Source organism: Nyctereutes procyonoides, unplaced genomic scaffold (assembly GCF_905146905.1).
Source record: "Nyctereutes procyonoides isolate TBG_1078 unplaced genomic scaffold, NYPRO_anot_genome, whole genome shotgun sequence".
NCBI lineage: Eukaryota > Metazoa > Chordata > Mammalia > Carnivora > Canidae > Nyctereutes > Nyctereutes procyonoides.
This window is the reverse complement of record NW_026575151.1, coordinates 4,140,501-4,161,713: the sequence shown is the minus strand read 5'-3', so window position 1 is coordinate 4,161,713 and position 21,213 is coordinate 4,140,501. Positions and strand designations below refer to the sequence as shown.

The window sequence follows — 21,213 nt, the reverse complement described above, 5'->3', positions numbered from 1 at the left end:
TTAGGTGAGGAATTGTGGCTGAGAAAAGTACAAGTGAATCTGTAACTACAGTTTTTTGGTTTTTTTTTTTTTTTTAAGATTTTATTTATTTATTCTCGAGAGACAGAGAGGCAGAGACATAGGCAAGGGACAAACAGGCTCCCTGTGGAGAGCCTGATGCGGGATCATGACCTGAGCCAAAGGCAGACGCTCAACCCCTGAGCCACCAGGTGCCCCTGTAACTACAATTTTAAAAAGTATTTTTGCTGAGCCTAGATTACCCTAAAGGCAGCTGAAAAATATAGCATATTAAAATCAAGGTGTAATATACTATTTTCTGGTTTTAGTTACATTTTAAAACGAATTCATTGTAATAATATTAATTATGTTGAATCCACCTAATATGAATGTTTTCTCAACACACTGTAGATTTTCATTCAATTCAGTCTTCAAACCATACTACTGCTATACATTCTTCTCTTATATTATGCTGTTCATATTTTTGAGAAACCATGAAATAAGTAAGCCTGATGATATTAAATAGTTAAAGGATTTCCTGCAGAAATCAAAAACAAGAATTAACAACAACAAAAACTGGTTAATCTCTTTAAGCACTGCCTTACAGAGTCAAATAATCACTGAAGGTGAGCAAATGGTGGGGGGAAGAGGCTTCCCTTCCTGGCAACTGCTCTGTAAGGCTAAGAAACAGGGAGCCTTCTTTCTGTGCCTGCTTTTATTATCTCTCTGTTTGCGGTCCCATCCTCTACTGTTTAATTTGTGGAACATTCCAGGGAGTATCCTTAGCTTCCCTGACATGAGTCTGGGACTGGGGGTTGATGGCTCTGAGGGACTCCTTTCTGAAACAGGGAAGGACAAATAGAGCCAGTTGGCTGTGTAGCCCATGGCTCAGCTGGTTGAGACAGCCTTTTCATTGGGAGCAGGTGAGATCTTTGCCATGGAGCCATGGGATGCCAGAACATGCTGCCCCATGCAGCTTTGCAGGTAGTTCTGAAGAGTGTAGGATGCGATCTCAGGAAAGTGGGGGTTACTCCTGTATCTCAAAAGAGAGACTGCTACATGCTTAGACTTCCTTCACATGTTTGCATGTGGCTCAGTGGTATTACATCTGGGACTTTGCTTCTAATATATTTATTTTCAAGCACATTAGTGGCTTGTGAGGGGCAGTTCTTGTTTGGTTAGCAAATAACCCTCTCTGGACAGATGTACAGGAATAATAATAGTGGCATACTTTATGTTGCTGTTTTCTGTGTGTTTGATGCAATTAAGATTTTGTTCATGTCTTAGAGCCATGAAATAAAATAAAATTATATCGAACTATTTTGTGGAAATGCCAAGCAATTAGCGGATGGTATCATTAATGAGCTGTATTATTAACATGAAATGCTAAAATAATTCAGAAAGAGTAAATGATATGTAAAGGTCATATTACCCTGATCGGGGGTGGGGGGGGTGGGGATGGAGGAGAGGTGTAAAGAGAGAGAGAGAAGTAAATACACATGTGAGGCTAAGGAGGAATGGACTGAAATTGCTGGTGATGTTTCCTCGGAGTCTGGGATATGCTGCATTAGAGCTGGTGCTGCCGTTCGTCAAGGTTGTCAGGGAACAGATCCTGTGACTGCTTAAGGGACTGGAGATTGATCCCTGATACCAATGTTGACCCATAAACTGTAACCAAAATAATTAGGGCTGTGTTTACAGACTTGGGGATAAGCAGCAAATGCCCCTGGTAACTTATTTCCAACGGGCCAAATTAAATTTTTATCTTAAATCTTGGCTTTGATTTGAAACAAAGGTATTAGCTTGGGTTTTGTTTTGAGTCGGTCGTTCCTTACTTACAACTTCCTGCTATTCCACTGTGAAGTTTCCAGAGAATTCTCTGTAGAATGCATTCACATAGGAATCTGCTACCTGCCTGCTTTCAGAGAGACTGAATTCTGTGTGGTGGTTGATTTTAATCAGAGGCAGGGAAGCCCTATTATTTTTTGACGATTAAGAACAGTAGTAAACAATTCATAGGATGTTTGGCAGTTTGGGGTGAGTTCTTAACCTGGCAGCCCCAACTCCTATTAGAACCGTATGTTTGCCTCTGTGGCCTGAGTGTAGCCCTCTGTTTATGGTGAATAAACGGCCACGAACAAAGAGTTTACAGCTTGTTTGAAAACAATTTTTTTAAAGCAGAACTCGTATGAATTATATCATAAAATTCTTCATTATTATATAACTTATTAATGAATTTTTTCCCCATAGAGACTGTGTGATAGAATTTGGAGTCTCAGATATTTTAATCCTTATGTTTTTAGGCCAACACAAATGCTTCTTTTTGCAGACTGCAGTTTACCTTTTGTTAATAGGTTTGTGTATTTTAACACCTTTCTGATATTCAAGCATGATTGACTTTTATTTTTTCATTTATGAGTGGTATTTATGAGTTAGTGCAAGACTTGGTATTCTGGGTTGATCAATTATCCTATTATCTTGCTTTATTCTCTTCAAAGTTTTGACTAAATTGTGCATGATATTAAATGTCTTGGGCTTTATTACATAAAAATGCTTTCTTAGACTAATTTTAAGTTGCTAATGTTTTCACAATTAATGGCTTTTGAGATTATAATTGTTTATTTTTTAGCTTACTGATGATTAGTATGGTACATTTCTTCCATTCAAAGCAAGACTTTAGGAAAATAACAGTTCTGTTCCTCTTGTTTCTTCTAGAAAAGAAGAAACTATAAATATCAGATTTTGTGTTTAACTATAAATATCAGATTCATAAATTATGACTACAAAAAAGTAATGGAAACATGTCTCCCCTGCTATTAATTACCACTTACTGTTCTGTGACTTTTTTCCTCATTTAATATTAATAAGTCAGCCAGGCTTTATTTCAGTTCAGGTGTTATCTAGAAATCACCAGGACTCCTAGAGTCTGTTCACACCCACATGGCTGCCTAGAAACTAGACTGAAGAGAGCAGTGATGCTGGGCAAAGGTCCTGAGAGGTATTCTGAGTGGATTAAGTCTTACTGGGGTCTTGGAAGCAAAATTTTTCATCTATGCTTTGGTTATAAATCTACCCTTGCTTCTTGGCTTAAGGAAAACACTGGCCAGAGTGCATTGTTGACAGGAAGACCAAAGATTTTGTCTTGTCATGGCAGCCTTCAACTCCTCTGAGCATCCATAATGCCATTTCAGAACAATGAACCTTAGGTTCCCTTAGAAGTTTCTGCTGCTTCATGCTCTGAATTCTAATGAATTCGAAATTGTATTGAGCAGATGACAGCCCCGTATCAACATCCCTTTCCTCTTGCAAGTTCCATGTCTTGGTTTAAAAGAAAGAGAGAGAGAGAGAGAAACCAAGAAACAGACTGGTATTCTAGGGAATAAACTGATGGATACCAGAGGGGAAGTGGGTGGAGGGGATGGGTGAAATAGATGCTGGGGATTAGGGAGTTCTCTTGTTGTGAGCACCAGAGTATTGAATGAAATCATTGTTGTACACCTGAAACATACATAACACTGTATGTTAGCTATACTGTAATGAAAACAGAAACTTAAGGAAAAAAGAGTAAATGATACAACATTACTATATGATTTTTACTATCCTAATATCTTTCATATTGATTTAAGTCTCTCACATATGAAATGAAACAATAGAAAATAGACTTTTCCCCTATGTTTTTCTGACTACAATGAGATAAAGTTTCATGAGAAGCCTCAAGATAAGGAGAGACCTAAGCCAAAAGTAGATACTCCAACCTGACAAGCCATTTTGTTTTTCCAAAAGATGAGACTTGGAGATTGCCGTGTATCACAATCTCTTTCCCTGCTTTGTTTTTGGGCTTCAGGAAGAGGGAAGGGAGCTAGAAGGACCAGAGGGGTTGGTGGGAAATGCTAAAAAGAGGAGAAATAGCCCAAATCAAGTAGCAGTTGAGTCCAGAAAAAGTTTATTGTGATAAACTTAATAATCTGGAACTCCATAATCTGGAATTATCAGGTATGAGGGCAAATTGACTTCTATCAGAATGTCTATTTTCAATAGTGTGTCTGGATTTAGTGCCGTATAACATGAGAGGTGTTACAAGCATTTTTGAAGCTCAGATAGAGGAATGATAGTGACTCGGTACTCGGGTTTCTCTCCTTAGCTGTAATTCACGAGTGTCAGCGTTATTTCTCTTGGATAGAGAAAGACAATTTTAATCCTTTAATAGTACTGCTTATTTTATATATGTTTGCATCTCGTTTTGATTTGCTAGCTTCCAAACCCTGGGGAACGTATGAAGTTGTTAGACTACTGTTATTCTTGTTGTGAGATTTTGATCTTTCATTTTAAATAGATAGTGAACTCTTTGTTTTAGTGAATGCATTTTCCACCATTAGTCACACTCAGTGGTTACAGAGTTCTGTTTTCTTTTATACAAATGCCAACATTTTTGTAACTTCCTGGCTAACGGAGTGTGCATGTTGAAAGTTACTGAGAACCATGAAAAGGAAGAGACCACAGGTGTTTATTTACTGAGGGTAAATAAGAGACTCATTGATATGGTATCATCATCTTTTGTCTGCAGGAATCTAGGAAAGCTTTTGGTTGCATGGGCCTTTCTGGCTTAGCAGTTGTAAAACAAGAACAGCTTGTGAGTATCACCAGTGACAGGGCCATCAAGCAGCAGAAATAGGACCATCACAACCACTGTTGATTTGTGCATGGGAATCTTTGGTATGGTGGGAATGTTTATTTGTTTACTTTTCATAACCTAAAGAACTCCTTCCTTAAGTCTATTTCCCCTCTGGCTTTTGAGAAGATTATAATCTTTCGCATGATTTGTTGATCACCTTTTGACCATAAGTGTATTTGATGTCATATCGGACAGGTTTCAAGTTCAACAACATATAAATAAAAATGGCCATGCAACAATGTGAAGACAAGCATACTTAAGCTCCAGGGCATATTTAATTGTAATAATAAAAAAGCACAGCCTTAGGTGCTTCATGGTTCATCACATTTTCCTGTGAGTTTTGCAGATTCCTAGCTATAGACATTAGCACCCATACGTTGGTCACAAGTTGAAAATCTTTAGGGAAATTGTTATAACCAGTGTCTTTGGTGAAAGTTTATCCTTCTGGGAAAAGTCTTACCTACAAAATAGAGATGAGATTTATGATAGACAATGAAGGAATTAAGTTCTTTTCTAAAGTTCAGAAGTGGACAAGGAAGGAAGGAAGTCATCTCAGGCCGAGGTAAACCCATGTGCAAAGAAACAATGCTGTGATCAGAATATTAGGAGACATTTGGTAAATGTTCAGGAGTTTAGGATGAATTTAGACACTGCTGATGAATGAAGAAGGAGGAAAGGAGTGAAGAGATATGAAAGGGTTAAAAGGACTAAACTTGGTGACTAATTAATGGAAGGAGGTTAGAGAGAAGGAGGTTGGAAAGACCCTACCCAGCTGAGCTTATTAGTCACAGATGTTAGTGACTACATCTCATTTTGCCCCATCCGTTTCTGAATAGCCCGATTAGGGCATTAAATCATGTGCTTTCGTGAAGCCTAAAAATACAGTTTCATGCCTCAGCTCTGTCAGTCATAAGAGCAAGTTTGGGGAAATAACTTCTGTGGGTATTAAATTCTAGAAAAGAACATTTATGTCTCAGAGATCTTATAAAGACTAATTGGAGGAGAGAAGTCACTTTGAAATAATTACATACATGCAAATGTGTTGTTGTCCACTGCTATTAATTGTCAGCATTAAAAATGTGTATTTGCAAACGCAGTTCCACCATGCCAAATTAAGCAATGCAATACTGAATCCCCAAGTTTTTAGTTATACTGTTGTAGCAATCTCTGTACACATCATAGCTTTGCCATACACTTGGGTCTCCCCCAGCATTCCAGTCCCTTTTCCATCTTTTAAATTTCTAATCTAAACAAGAAGTAGTTATGGTCGAGTTCCTTTTTCTCTTAAGTTGGTTAATGAAAAGTGTGCAGTACTTCCTTTTATCCAAGTAAAATAAATGTATAAGCCATGAGGCAGGCTAATAGTTTATTTTCTTTTCTTTGGTGACAGGAACAAGGAGATTTTTGTGAGGAAACAAAATACTTGTTTGCAAAGAATCAGTGTTAATGTGTCAAAGGTGACTAACATTTTGAATCCCATCCAGATACCTACTACAGGGGAACTAAGGACACAGTAAAATAATGGCCATCTTGACTACCTGGCTTGGCTTTTCAGACTAGATTTCCATGTGGCTTGTACCCTGGTGATCTGGGCCAGGTCTCACTCAGGTTTCACAGACACAACCTTGCTCCTTTAACCCAACACTAAACAGCCAAAGGGGTTGTGATGTTATTTTCTCTATGACCTGCTTACTTTGGTATTCTGAATTTTTCAGTTTTCCTAATGGGAAAAGGAAGAACACTGTGCCATGTGTCTGGGCTGAGCCTCATGCTGAACCATTTAGGGAATGAGAATCCACTTCCCCAAGAAGGGAAATCCATAGGTCTGATAGACTATCCTGGCCATAAGAGAATGAAGAGAGCAAAGAGAGAGAGTCTTTCTCCTTGAAAGCCTAGGGCAAAATTAGAATCTGGAAATAGGGCTTTGGAATCGACATTCTAACAAATTTCTCACATGAGTTTGTGTACACAGAAGTTTTAAAATATGTACTAAAATGTCTTCCCCTAACTATGGTCCTTTTATGAAAAAAAAGTGCAGACATATATAACTAATAAGCACTTATCTACATTCTGAGTAAATGAAAGAGACCTCTAAGAGGTCACATGGCCTTATGTGGGAAAGAAGTACCTGGGAGCCTAGAAAGCCTTTATCATTCTTTCATTCCTTCTTTTCCTCCTGCCTATGGTGAAGACTCAAGCTCAAATATACAAAAACACAAAAAGTTAAGGTGCATTCTCAAGGGGTCCAGATGAAGAGAGCTCCCACTTAGCTTGTACCCTTGACTGGACCCAGGATTGGCCCTTCCTTTGCTTAGCTACTATGATCATCTCCCATTATCACCTCTTAAAGGAGAGTCCCATTAAATAACAAAGTACAAACCAAAATAAGACAAATAAACATATGTTTTACACATTGTTGAAGAAGGAATGTGGATAGAGATCTAGGTCTGTGCTGTTTAGTATGGTAGCCACAGCTCTTGGTGCTAGTACAACTGAGGAACTGAGTTTTTAATTTGTTTCCAATTTTATTTCACTTAATTTATAGTTAAATTTCAAAACATATTTTTGTAATTACTGAAAATAATTAAGGGATGCCTGGGTGGCTCAGTGGTTGAACGTCTGCTTTTGGCTCAGGTGGTGATCACAGGGTCCTGGGATTGAGTTCTGTATCAGGCTTCCCGCAGGGAGCTTGCTTCTCCCTCTGCCTGTGTCTGCCTCTCTCTGTGTGTCTCTCATGAATAAATAAATAACGTCTTAAAAAAATAATAATTAAGTATTTTGGGGGGAATAACTAGGTTTCTGGAAATCTACTTTTTAAACTGTAAATTTTAAATTTCATTCCTAATACCAATCATGTATTTCTGATAAAAATTTAGCCTCCACATTGAGATGTGCTGTAATATACACTGGATTTCTAAGACTTAGTAAAAAGAATATAAAATATCTCACTAATGTTTTTAATATTGTTTACATGTTGAAATGATAAATTTTTGGATTCATTGGGTTTAAATACATTATTAAAATTAATGTCACCTGTGTCTTTTTCTTTTTTTTTTAAATGTAGACGGTAGAAAATTCTATACATGGCTTTCATTATATTTATGTGGGACAACACTGATTCAGATGTTGATGACAGTCCCATATTTCCATAGTATTAGGTACTGAGAAGTCTAGTGTTCCATGGTATTCATTTTAATGCCATGACTCCAATAGAGAATAAACATACATTAGGTGATGACAATAAATAATTTTATGTCCTTAGAAAATAGTTTGACTACCCTCTAAGAATACAGATTAATAACCAGGGCACCTGTGTGGCTCAGTTAGTTAAGCAGCTATTTGGCTCAGTTTCTGTCTTACTCTGTCCCTTTGCCCCACCCCCTATTCACACACACTCTCTCTCAAATAAATAAATACATCTTTAAAAAAATAAAAGGTGGAGATATCAAAGGAAATATATATTAAAGGACTAAATTGTAGATTCTAATTGTTTGGAAATTAAGGGAAAACCAAACAAATGTGAACTGAGGGTTTCTTTTTTTTTAATTTTTTTATTTATTTATGATAGTCACACACACACAGAGAGTGAGAGAGAGAGAGAGAGAGAGAGAGAGAGGCAGAGGGAGAAGCAGGCTCCATGCACCGGGAGCCTGACGCGGGATTCGATCCCGGGTCTCCAGGATCGCGCCCTGGGCCAAAGGCAGGCGCTAAACTGCTGCGCCACCCAGGGATCCCTGAACTGAGGGTTTCTAAAGTGAAGGCTATAGGGTGAAGATGCTTCTTGAACTTGGATGGTCAGATTTGCATGGCCCTCGAGAGAGAGCCCCCGGAGATTTGCTCATTGGCCCACTGGGCTTTCTTTTGGACCATTGATCATTTCCTATAACTTTTACTTGCCTTTTTACTCACTGGGATATGAATTCCTTGAAGACAATGATTCTATTTATTTCACCTTACCTATCCCAAAGCCTTTGGTGGCTGGCACATGGTGGGTATTCAGTTATATTTATGAATAGCATCAATGTCTGAATGAATAAGTGAGAGAATTCTCATTGGAAGAAAGAGAATAGCCCAAGAAACAGTGGGGGTATGAGCATAAGAGATATGACTTGCAGAAGACTATTATGGTTCTACTTTCTGATCTAAAAAAATGGAAGTGGTTCCCAACTTCTTCTGAGGAGAAGATCTTCACATGTTAAGAGAAAGGACTTGATAAACTGCTATGTACTATTAAATCCTAGACTTCACTATTATTCACCCAGGGACAGGTTCTTATTCATCTTTGTGATTGTCATAATGCATGGAAGAGGATAGTCAATGAATAGTTGTTTAATAAATGAATCAATTTGTTAATCGAATTAAACAATGAATGGGAGGCCCCAGTCTTGCTACTTCTATATTTCTATTTTCTATCTACCTGAGAATGCAGGTAGCCCTCTTATTAGAAAAGTGTCTAAACCCTGGTTAAACTTTGAGAAGCTTGGCATCTTTGCTTATGAATAGAGTTCATGTATATAAGTCCATGAATATTTTCATATCTCTTTTGATTTTTCAGTAATATTAAAAAACCCTATTTTTATTTTTTAATTAAAAAAACAGTTTCTAAAAAAATAATTTATTATTTTGACAGAGAGTGAGAGAGTACAAGTAGGTGGAGCAGGAGGCAGAGGGAGAGGAAGAAGCAGACTCCACGATGAGCAGAGAGCCTGACATGGGGCTGTATCCTAGGACCCTGAGATCATGATCTGAGCCAAAGGCAGATGCTTAACTGACAGAACCACCCGGGAGCCGCCCCCCCCCCCAAAAAAAACCTTTTTATACGTATTCTTTGGTCATTAGAATTGATTCAGAGTTTAAAGTTTCCAGATGTATGGCCTCAGGATTGAGTTTTCCACTGTATAGAAAGCATATTTCATTTAAAATATACCTTCACATTGCTCGTGTGGTTCTGCTTATGCAAAGCGGGTTGGGGAAACATAAAGTATCTTTCCTGAAATCCTGATTCAAATATACCTAAAGAAAATAATTTGAGGGCAGCAAGGGCAAGGTTACTATTAAAAGAATGCATTAAAAATTCTAATTAAAAAAAAAAGATGCCATCTCAAGAGAGATATTTGCAGAATTGAGTGGTTTGTTTTGAAGGCTGTAGGAGTGATCTTCCATTTTTCAATTATAGCTTTCAAAGAGTATTTCTCTGTGATGTACACTTTCTCTATCTTATAATTTTATTTGTCAATTTTACCTCAGTAAAGCTGGGGGAGAAAAAGAGCGTTTCTCTGCCGGACTCTTAAGCATTGAGAGTCACTGCCTGACCTAAGGCTAAAAGGCTTAAGAAAAGTTTTGTCACCACTAGCTAAAAGAGAAGCACAATGCAGGTCCTACAGATAAAACTGCAGCATCCTGTCTCCAAGCTCTGAGCAATCATCTTTCGTAATACTCCTTCCTTCCATCTTCACCACTGTCAGTCTTCCCCAGGCTGTCACCATCTGCTGCCTGGGTCATTGCTGTTTTGCACAACGGTTTAATATATCTGCATTTTGCTTTTGCTGCAGTGAAATTCATTTTTCATATTGGAGCCAGTTCAGTCAACCACTGCTTTCTTCCTATCTTTCTTCTCCCACGAGGCTCCACTGGCCACTTCTTGTGGGGACTTTCCAGTCATAACTGACCTAGTCAACTTTCTTTCTCCATGTGTTCTTCCCCACAGGCTGGTCTTTCCACTTCCTCCACCCACATTCCAATAGTCTGTCCTTCTCTAGGCCTTTCCCTGCCTGGAATTCCCTCCTCTCTCCTTCAGTGAGACTGGTCAGCCCTGGGTCCCGTCCTATCTTTGCATGAAACCTTCCTCTAGTCTGTTCCTGCAATGGATGATCACCCCATTGTCTACAATGTTAGAGAATTCTAGCTATATAAGTGATTTTTATCATTTATCAAATTCTACTTCCTAGTATTAGCTTTCATCTGCATGTTTTAACTGGATATTGCTTAATTGAATTAAAAAACCCCAAAATATGAGAAAAAAGGGGTGCCTAGATTATAAAAAGACATGCACACATTAAAAACATATGTGATGCATTGCAGAAAGAGGAGACATTTATCAATATATTAAATATAGAAACATTTTCTAGCACTGAAAGTTGAAGCAGTACTTGAAGCACACTTTCTCTTTGAGATACTCTTCCTTTATTTAGGTATTTGGAAATGCTCATGTGCTCTTAACTAGCAGAATGTTTATTCTTAAAGCATAATAAAAACCTGCTTCAAGATCTGCAACTTTAATGCTGCTGACTTTCCTTTCGTTTTTTCACGATGCTTTTCCTGGTTTGAATTTATTAAAGGATAATTTTACTTTGAACCCTGAATCTTTTCATGTAATTTTATATCATATATATTTATTTTTATTTATGGTACATAATAAATACATTTATAATTATATATACTTACAAATTAAATAAGATACATTAAAAAATGCTACTTGTGTAGTATGGGCTGTTATAATTATGCCCTTTACTGAGAAGCTCTGCTCCTAATAAATATCATGTTGTAACAGCACAAACAGAATGGTGACAAGATGTGCCTCCAAATTTATGGCCCTTGATCTTTACTATCCAGAAATATTTCTCAAAGATCAAACCACAACACACTTGGCTCTTGGCACTAGAAAACTTGGGCTTTAATGGTGATCAAGTATTGCATGTGATGTGGCGGCTCTTAAAAGGGACTCTTCAACAACATGATGGGGATATACACTGCTCTTTTGTTTCAGAGAACAGACTTTGCCAAGATTGAAAAAAAAAAAGACACTTTATAAGAGTATTTTCCTCCTTTGAGTTTTTGATGGTTACTTACCATTATGAGAAAGTGCCATGGGATGTCTCATTTCATTCTGTTGAAGCAGCCACTGGGACCCTGAAGAAAATGTCTGCCATGCATATCAGTAAACAGAAAGACAAAGAATCTCACACCTTCACACAATTCAGATAGTTATTTTCTCCTTTACTGTCCCTCCTGCCTCCTCTCTTTTCTCCCCTCTTTCTCTTTCTCCCCAACCTCTACCCCCCATCTAATCTCCTTCCAGGTTCTCCACAGGCTTTCCCTCCTATCTTTACCCTCATTCTATTTCCTCTGCTCACCTGAACCTGCTTTTCCTGGTCTTTCTTTCTCTATCACTTTCAAGATAAGATATCCTCACTGTATCTTTCCTCTATTCTCTGAGTCTGTATTCTCTCTACCTGTTCTTTCCTTTGCAGCAAAATCCATGTCTGTGGTCTAGTAAATTGTTGACTGCATAGGCTCATGTATCATGTGAGCTTGTCTTGTTTGTCCTTTCTACTATGTGTTTGTTTCTTCCAGATGAGTTCCTAGAGTGTGGTCATTTAAATAAAACAGTTGAATGGCCACCCACAAAATACAATGACTCCTTTTTTAAAGATGAAAATTGCTTTAGGATAAATGTTGGCCATTTCCATAATTTAAAAGGCTATTTTATAAAATATTTAAAAATAACTACAAAAATTATGTTTACCACAGGTGAGGCAGAGAATAGGAACTCTGATTTAAAAAAAAAAAATCTCTTATGTGGATCTTTGCATAATTAGAATTTAATAAAATTGAAAAATTATATCTATTTTTCATGTAATTGAATATTTCTTTTATCATCCAGGAGAGACTTTAAGCTGATGTGGTAATAAGACATGCTAAAAAAAAAAAATACATGGCATGCTGAAGGCATTAGAGTTAGGCATTCCATTAGTCTTCTTTTTTTCCACCTGAGATTTATTATTTTTTTTCAATTTTTTTATTGGAGTTCAATTTGCCAACATATACCATACCACCCAGTGCTCATCCCGTCAAGTGCCCCCCTCAGTGCCCATCACCCAGTCACCCCAACCGCCCACCCACCTCCCTTTCCACTACCCCTTGTTCGTTTCCCAGAGTTAGGAGTCTCTCATGTTCTGTCACTCTCTCTGATATTTCCCACTCATTTTGTTAAGAAATTTATTTTTTGTTGGTGTTCAATAGGCCAACATCTAGAATAACACCCAGTGCTCATCCCATCAAGTGCCCCCCTCAGTGCCCGTCACCCAGTCACCCCCACCCCTGCCCACCTCCCTTTCTACCACCCCTAGTTCGTTTCTCAGAGTTAGGAGGCTCTCATGTTCTGTCTCCCTTTCTGATATTTCCCACTCATTTTTTCTCCTTTCCCCTTTATTCCTTTTTACTTTTTTTTATATTCCCCAAATGAATGAGACCATATAATGTGTGTCCTTCTCCGATTGACTTACTTCACTCAGCATAATACCCTCTAGTTTTATTTACATCAAAGCAAATGGTAGGTATTTGTCATTTCTAATGGCCGAGTAATATTCCATTGTATACATAAACCACATCTTCTTTATCCATTCATCTTTCGATGGACACCGAGGCTCCTTCCACAGTTTGGCTATTGTGGACATTGCTGCCAGAAACATTGGGGTGCAGGTGTCCTGGTGTTTCATTGCATCTGTATCTTTGGGGTAAATCCCCAACAGTGCAATAGCTGGGTCGTAGGGCAGGTCTATTTTTAACTCTTTGAGGAACCTCCACACAGTTTTCCAGAGTGGCTGCACCAGTTCACATTCCCACCAACAGTGCAGAAGGGTTCCCCTTTCTCCACATCTTCTCCAACATGTGTGGTTTCCTGCCTTGTTAATTTTCCCCATTCTCACTGGTGTGGGGTGGTATCTCATTGTGGTTTTGATTTGTATTTCCCTGATGGCCAGTGATGCGGAGCATTTTCTCATGTGCTTGTTGGCCATGTCTATGTCTTCCTCTGTGAGATTTCTGTTCATGTCTTTTGCCCATTTCATGATTGGATTGTTTGTCTCTTTGCTGTTGAGTTTAATAAGTTCTTTATAGATCTTGCATACTAGCCCTTTATCTATCATTTGCAAATATCTTCTCCCATTCTGTAGGTTGTCTGTTAGTTTTGTTGACTATTTCTTTTGCTGTGCAGAAGATTTTTATCCTGATGAAGTCCCAATAATTCATTTTTGCTTTTGTTTCCCTTGCCTTCATAGATGTATCTTTCAAGAAGTTGCTGTGGCCAAGTTCAAAAAGGGTGTTGCCTGTGTTCTCCTCTAGGATTTTGATGGATTCTTGTCTCACATTTAGATCTTTCATCCATTTTGAGTTTATCTTTGTGTATGGTGCAAGAGAGTGGTCTAGTTTCATTCTTCTGCATGTGGATGTCCAATTTTCCCAGCACCATTTATTGAAGAGACTGTCTTTCTTCCAGTGGATGTTCTTTCCTGCTTTGTCGAATATTAGTTGACCATAGAGCTGAGGTGCCATTTTTGGATTCTCTATTCTGTTCCATTGGTCTATGTGTCTGTTTTTGTGCCAGTACCACACTGTCTTGATGACCACAGCTTTGTAGTACAACCTGAAATCCAGCATTGTGATGCCCCTGACTCTGATTTTCTTTTTCAATATTCCCCCTGACTATTTGGGGTCTTTTCTGATTCCACACAAATCTTAAGATGATTTGTTCCAACTCTCTGAAGAAAGTCCATGGTATTTTGATAGGGATTGCATTAAATGTGTAAATTGCCCGGGGCAGCATTGACATTTTCACAATATTAATTCTTCCAATCCATGAGCATGGAATATTTTTCCATCTCTTTGTGTCTTCCTCAATTTCTTTCATTAGTGTTCTGTAGTTTTTAGGGTATAGATTCTTTACCTCTTTGGTTAGGTTTATTCTTAGGTATCTTATGCTTTTCGGTGCAATTGTAAATGGGATTGACTCCTTAATTTCTCTTTCTTCAGACTCATTGTTAGTGTATAGAAATGCCGCTGATTTCTGGGCATTGATTTTGTATCCTGCCACACTGCCGAATTGCTGTATGACTTCTAGCAATCTTGGGGTGGAGTCTTTTGGGTTCTCTATGTACAGTATCATGTCATCTGCAAAGAGGTCTATTAGATATTTAATGCTGCTGTAACAAAGTACCACAAACTAGGTAGTTGCAAAACCCAGAAATGTATTTTCTCCTAGTTCTAGACTAGAAGTCTGAAATCAAGGTGTCAGCAGGGCCATGCACCCTCTGACACCTGTAGGGAAATCCGCCTTTGGATCTTTCTGCTTCTGGTAGTTTGCTGGAAGTCTTTGGCTTTCTTTGGTTTGCAGCTACATCACTCCAAGCTCTGTCTTCATTGTTATCTTTCGTTTTGCTGTGTGTCTCTGTATTCGTGTTCATTTTCTTACAAGGACGCCAGTCATACTGGGTTGGGGGCCACCCTACTTCAGGTAGACCTTCTCTTAACTAATTATATCTGCAATAACTGTTTTTCCAAACAAGGTCTATTCCAAGGCAGATCTTCAAAAGATCTTTCTTGTGGGGAATGCAGTTTCACCCAGAATAGGAAGTGTGGGTTCTGGTCTCAATTCTCCACCAATTAACCATGTGACCTTTGGCAAATTACTTAACCTCACTGAGCCTCAACTGTAACACGTAAATAATTATAGATCCTACCTCATAGTGCTAAAAGGGTTAAATGAGATAATGCTTAGTGCTTGCTTCAGCAGCACATATACTAAAATTGGAATGCTACAGAGAAGATTAGCATGACATCTGTGCAAGGATGACACACAAATTCATGAAGCATTCCATATTTTTTTTTAAAGAGAGAAATAATGCTTAGTAAAATGCCTGCCACATACTGAGTACAAGTCATATTAGTCATTATCCTAGTTATTATATAGGTTGTTATTTTTATTGCTGGGGTCACCATGCTTAGTACCTGGTTCACTATAGTTGCTCATTACATGTTAAATTTCAGTCACTTAGGGCCGTTATAATTTGTGTACTGATGTTGAAAATGCTGTAAGAGAATACTCAACTACAGAGTGGTTGAGATTACTATATATTTTTTATTTTTAAAGATTTTTATTTATTTATTCTTGAGAGACACAGTGAGAGAGAGAGGCAGAAACACAGGCAGAGGGAGAAGCAGACTCCCTGTGGGGAGCCTGATGTGGGACTCGATCCTGGATCCCCGGATCATGCCCTGGGCCAAAGGCAGATGCTCAGCTGCTGAGCCACCCAGGTGTTCCGAGGTTACTATATTTTAGTAAAGGTTTGCCACCTGGATTCTAAGGAATTATTTCATTTACCATGTCTTTTGGAATTGTTTGGAAATGTAGGATATTCCTAGGATAAATTAGTACTCAAGGTCATTACTAATGAAATGAAGTCCAAGGTACCTGAATCCTGATCAGATTTCTCTGTGACCTGTCATAATTTTTTTAAAAGGTAAAAAGCTATTTAATTTACATGTAACAAATACAAAGCTAAGATTATTAGACATTGTATGATAATGATGAGCCATGTTTTGATCCAGAAGAAAGAGGGGCAGAGAGAGGTTAAATTACTTTCCGTTGTCACAAAGAGGTTCAACTGAGTTAGAGGCTAATTAAAATCAGTAGTCTGTCATCCAGTAATTCCACTACTGGATATTTACCCAAAAAACAAAAACACTAATTTGAAAAGATATATGCACCCCTATTTTATTGCAACATTGTTTATAATAACCAAGATATGGATGCAACCAAAGTGTCCATTCATAGATGGATGGATGCTTAAGGATGTGAGATATATATATCTATATATCTGTCTTTAAATCTATCCATCCATCTATGTAATGGAATATTATTCATAAAAAAGAATAGGGTCTTAACATTTGGGACAGCATAGATGGACCTAGAGGATATAATGCTAAATGAAATGTTAGTGAGAGAAAGAAAAATACCATATAATTTTACTCATACTTTTGGAATTTAAGAAACAAAGCAAATGAACAAACAAAAGAAAAAAGACAAAAAAAAAAAAAGACTCTTAAATACAGGGAACAAACTGGTGGTTGCCAGAGGGAAGGTGGATGGAAGCGATGGGTAAAATATAAAGGGGATTAAGAGTACACTTACTCTGATGAGCACAGAGTAATGTAGAGAAATGTTCAATCATTATACTATATACCTGAAACTAAGATAACACTGTTAATTATAAATCAATTTTAAAAGGGTAGGGGGAATCAGTACTCTGTCAATTGTTCACACTCCAGAGGACAAAGTACTGAAAAAGGATTTGAGTTGTTTTCCAGGTTAGCTGTGTGGACCATCTCATCCAATATTTGGCCATAGATTACATTTCCTGCTTCTTAGATTAATTTGGCTTTGTCTGTGCCCTGTGGATCTTTGGCACTTCTTCCAGTCCTGTTGGTCACCTCCTGCTCTACAAACAGAAGGGTAGAAGTAATAGCTACTAGACCTTAATTTATTTGCAGGAATGTCTCAATCAAGAGGTGATTCTACAAGGAAGTTGCCACCTAATTCCAAAAGAGAGTTGGGAAAGAAATTTATTAGGTTCTGTCAGTTCAGAAGGAGGTGCCAAACCTCAAATGGACACTTCAAGTGAAGAGGAAATAAGCCTGAGTGTGATCAGGCTCCAGAGGAAGCATAAATTTTTTCCCTGTTGCCACCGTGTCAGCCACATGAAGGTTCTTCCTCCAGTGTTCGTTTTGGCCCCTGGGACTACTAATAGGCCCTTACTGGTCAGCCTATAATTTTTAATCCACTTACAAAAGCAATGTGAAATAATCGTAGCATACCACATTTAAGGAGAAACATTTTCTTCTGCTCAAGTTTTCAGTTCTCCTGTCCAGCTGCCTAAATACTCTCAGATTCACTTCCTTTTTCTTTGTAAAGGTTTTTCGTGTGTGTGTGTGTGTGTGTGTGTTTTCTTGATTGCATGTGTGTAGTTGGTCTCTTGGTCATGAGTCTTTGAAGACAGAAAACCAATTTGAAATAGTTTTAACAGAGAGGAATTTATCAGTTCATATAAGCAAATCATTAGGAAGGGCTGGTGTAGAGCTCACATTAGGGCTGACTAGATCTAGAATCTCACTGTTGGGATTCTACATTTATCTTTTTCCTCTCAGCATGAAGGCTCTTTTTCTCTGATTTCTCTCCACTAGCGAGGAAACCTTCTGTGGGAAGACCTTGTTCACATTGCTATAGCCAGACAAATGGAAGAGTTCTAGCACAAACTTGGTCAGTCTCAACAGACTCTGATTAGCTTTGCTCAGTAGAATACAGACAGTCTAGCCAGCCAGGTGGGACTCAGTCATAATCAGCTAACACCAGAGCCACGTGGCTGGAGGAGAATTTCTTGAAAGAACAGTTGATGTTTGGGTATTAAAATAATAAGTGCTCAATGTATCTGACGTTGTGAAATGTTTTCTTACCTGCTGCTTTGGTTTTTTTTTTTTTCTGGGATTTTTTTCCCTCCTTATGATGGGTTCTCTTTTCTGCTCTTCAGACTGCCTAATTCTGATTTGTTTATGATTTTGGGATTTTTGTGAAAGGTTTGATCTAAGTCATAGTTGTGGTGTCCTCATTTCACTTGTTCTACCTGCTTGTTGTCATGACAGAGGTTCTAATGTGTTTACGTTGCCTTTACCTGCAATCTGTTCTCTTATAAGACCTGAAATCCTGTTTCTATCTGGGGAAATTAGTTCCTCATGAGATTTATTGACAGTCTTTGTGGAGTAGTCTGTTTCCATGTAATTTCTGCAACTTTTATTCTGTGATGGTGCAAATTCCTTCCTCTCCACGTGATACTGCACACATTGGGTATACCTTTTCTTTTCCCGTGTTAATTCTTTGTCACATTGCTCACCTTTTCCATATTCAGCTACTAATCATATCCCCAGCCATTCTGTTATAGGTAATCCATTTATTTCTTAATGAGTTTAAGAATGAGATTGTCGGACTGCCTTTTGCAAGCAGTACATTAACTATCATGTATAATTTTATCTATTGCTTTGCTTATGCAAAGTGTCAGTCACAAGTGAGTCTTAGCTATTACATAAATAGATTTATATGTCTCCAATTCCCATGTCAGTAACACTTTATTAAATATTTATGAGAGTCTGAAAATGCAAGATAAATTATGGAGTTAGATGGGTAACAAAGGTATTATAGCATTCTTTCCATATTCATAGAGGCTAACTTATAGAGAGCCATTCTGATAGACTGTTCTGCGGATATTTATTCAAATCACTAAACACTCGTCTTTTCTAAGTTCCTCGCATCATCTCTGTCTACCAAGAGAAGCAGCCTCATTCAGGTGCTTTGACCTTTCGCTCCTCTCTCAAATACCTTATAATCTCCCTTCTCACAGGAGGATTTGTCAGTGACACAAAACTATCTGTAGGCAGCTGCATGAGAAATTGCCATGTGTAGATGTGAGTAAGAAAAAAAGGAAGATAGCACAAATCAATAGCACTGGAAGGAAAACACCTTGAAACTACAGATACAAAAGGGATTTACAGTTCAAAGGAGAGTAGTATGGCCATATTGTAGCAATAACCTGAAATTTTAGATGAAGTAGATAATTTTCTAAGAAAGAAATTACAAATAATGAAACTAAGTAGAAAATCCAAGAGAGACATCGGGTATATCATTAGAACAATTTATACAGGAGTTTGGCATGTTCTCAGATTCAAGATTAATATACATAAAATAGTAGCATTCCTGGAAACCAGCAATTAACCAACTAGAAAAAATACACACCATTTACTGTAGCAGAATAGTGACCTCCCAATTGGCTGTTCACCCTAAAATCTGTGGATAGGTTAGGTTAGTTGGCAAAGGGGAATTCAATTTGCAGACAGAATTAGGTTTAAATTAAAGGGATTATCTTGGATTATCCAGAAGGTTCCAATGTCATCACAAATGTCCTTCAAATATGAAAAAAGGAGGGAGAAGAGTTAGTATTAGAGTGATGTGACAGGAGAAAGACTCTACCTGCCATCACAAGCTTTTAAGACGGAAGGGAATCATGAGTGTAGGAATGTAGGCAGACTTTAGAAATGAGAAAAGGCAAGAAAGTGGATTTTGCCCTATACAGCTGTTCAGTGTGGAGGAAGATAATTGGCCTTTATTCTCCTGCTAACGTTCCTGAATAAAGCTCCCTGCTCTCTTTGCCTTTCAGTTTTCCACACTCAAGGGCCTAGAGAACTCAGCCTCTCCTTCCTTGAGCTTCTGAGGGTCTGAGGAACAGGCTTATGTATGAGGCTCACTTAGCCCACAGGGGAAGCAGACACACAGACACACAGGAATTTCTACTCAGGTTCCAGCCACTTGCAGATATGGTAACCCTTTGAATCAGGACTGGCAGGGAAAAGTGTTAACAGTGTAGAGGAAGGAAACCCTAATTAAATTTACCTAAATTCCTGTCCAGTGACTTATTGACCACATTCTTAATGATCAGTTGGCCCATTGGATCATGTGTTATCTTTGCATTAATATATGGAATTATTTTAAATTCGTGATAAAATGATAACTCTTGTGACTTAAATTTTTGAATTAAAAGTAATATAACCCTTCTTGCTTTGGGTGTTCCCAGAGCAGACATGAAACAAAGATTTGAATAAAAATCACTTTAGGGAAGTGATCCAAGGAAGCATGTTAAAGAAGTGAAGTCAGACACGAGGAAAAAAGTCAATGAAGGCTGCTTATGGAGAAGGTGATGGCTCTGGGCAGCTGGGTCCCAGTCATGTGGGGCCCTCTGAGAGGGCTAAAATTCTTCAGAAGGAAGCTCCAGCCTAAGGCTTTATAATTCAGAACTTTCAGTTTGCCCTATATGGGTAAGCATAGCATCTCTTATGATTCAAGAACTCCTCTAAGCAGAGGGACACTATTTTTTAAAATTCTTTTTAACTTAATTTTGTTTTATGAATGGTAAATCTTTTACATAATTTAAAAGTCAAAACTATGCAAAAAGGGATGAGTAAACTAAGATACGTATATTTCTTTTTGGGGGGAGAGAGAGGGGGGTGTTGAGGAGGGACAGAAGATGAGAGAGAGAGAGAGAGAGAATCCCAAGCAGACTCCATGCTGGGCTTGATTTCATGACCCTGAGATCATGACTTGAGCCAAAAATCAAGAGTAGGATGCTCAACTGACTAAGCCACCTAGGTGCCCCTGAGATATGTATATTCTTATTCTTCCTTATTTTTTTTTACACAAAATACTTGGTATTTATATTGTTCTATATTTTATTGTTTTCACTTGACAGTGTTGCCTGTAAATCACCCTTATTAGCAGTTCTCAGAACGTTTCCTTGTTTTGTTTGTTTGATTTTATAGCTTCATATAATTTCATTGTGTTGAAGTATCAGAAGTTTTTTCAATAGCATTTAGGCTATTTCTGTTTTTTATATTACAATATATCATTTGAAACTATCATTATTGCAAAATTATTATTTTTCTAAGTAAACCATGAATGTATGTTGTTTTTTTAATTTTAGAGGTGGATCTTTAAGGTAAAATTCAAGAAGTAGTGCTTGGTTAAGAGTAAGTGCACATAGTTTTTTAGGTATTACTATATCATCCATAAAGTTACAAAATATTGTACCTCTCACATTAATATGTAACAATACCTTTTTCTACTCAGCCTTACCAACAGAGTATGCTGTCAAATATTAACATTTAAAAAA

The 21,213-nt window shown here is 37.8% G+C and overlaps 1 protein-coding gene and 1 non-coding gene across 5 annotated transcripts in view; both read left to right on the top strand.

The window, feature by feature from the left end:
- ARHGAP24 (Rho GTPase activating protein 24) overlaps positions 1-21,213 on the top strand; it is a 726,334-nt gene that overhangs the window by 244,412 nt on the left and 460,709 nt on the right. The gene's annotated exons all lie outside the window — the stretch shown is intronic.
- Positions 15,224-15,330, top strand: LOC129501903 (U6 spliceosomal RNA). Its single transcript, XR_008662844.1, has one exon. It is a non-coding gene; the product is annotated as a U6 spliceosomal RNA (small nuclear RNA).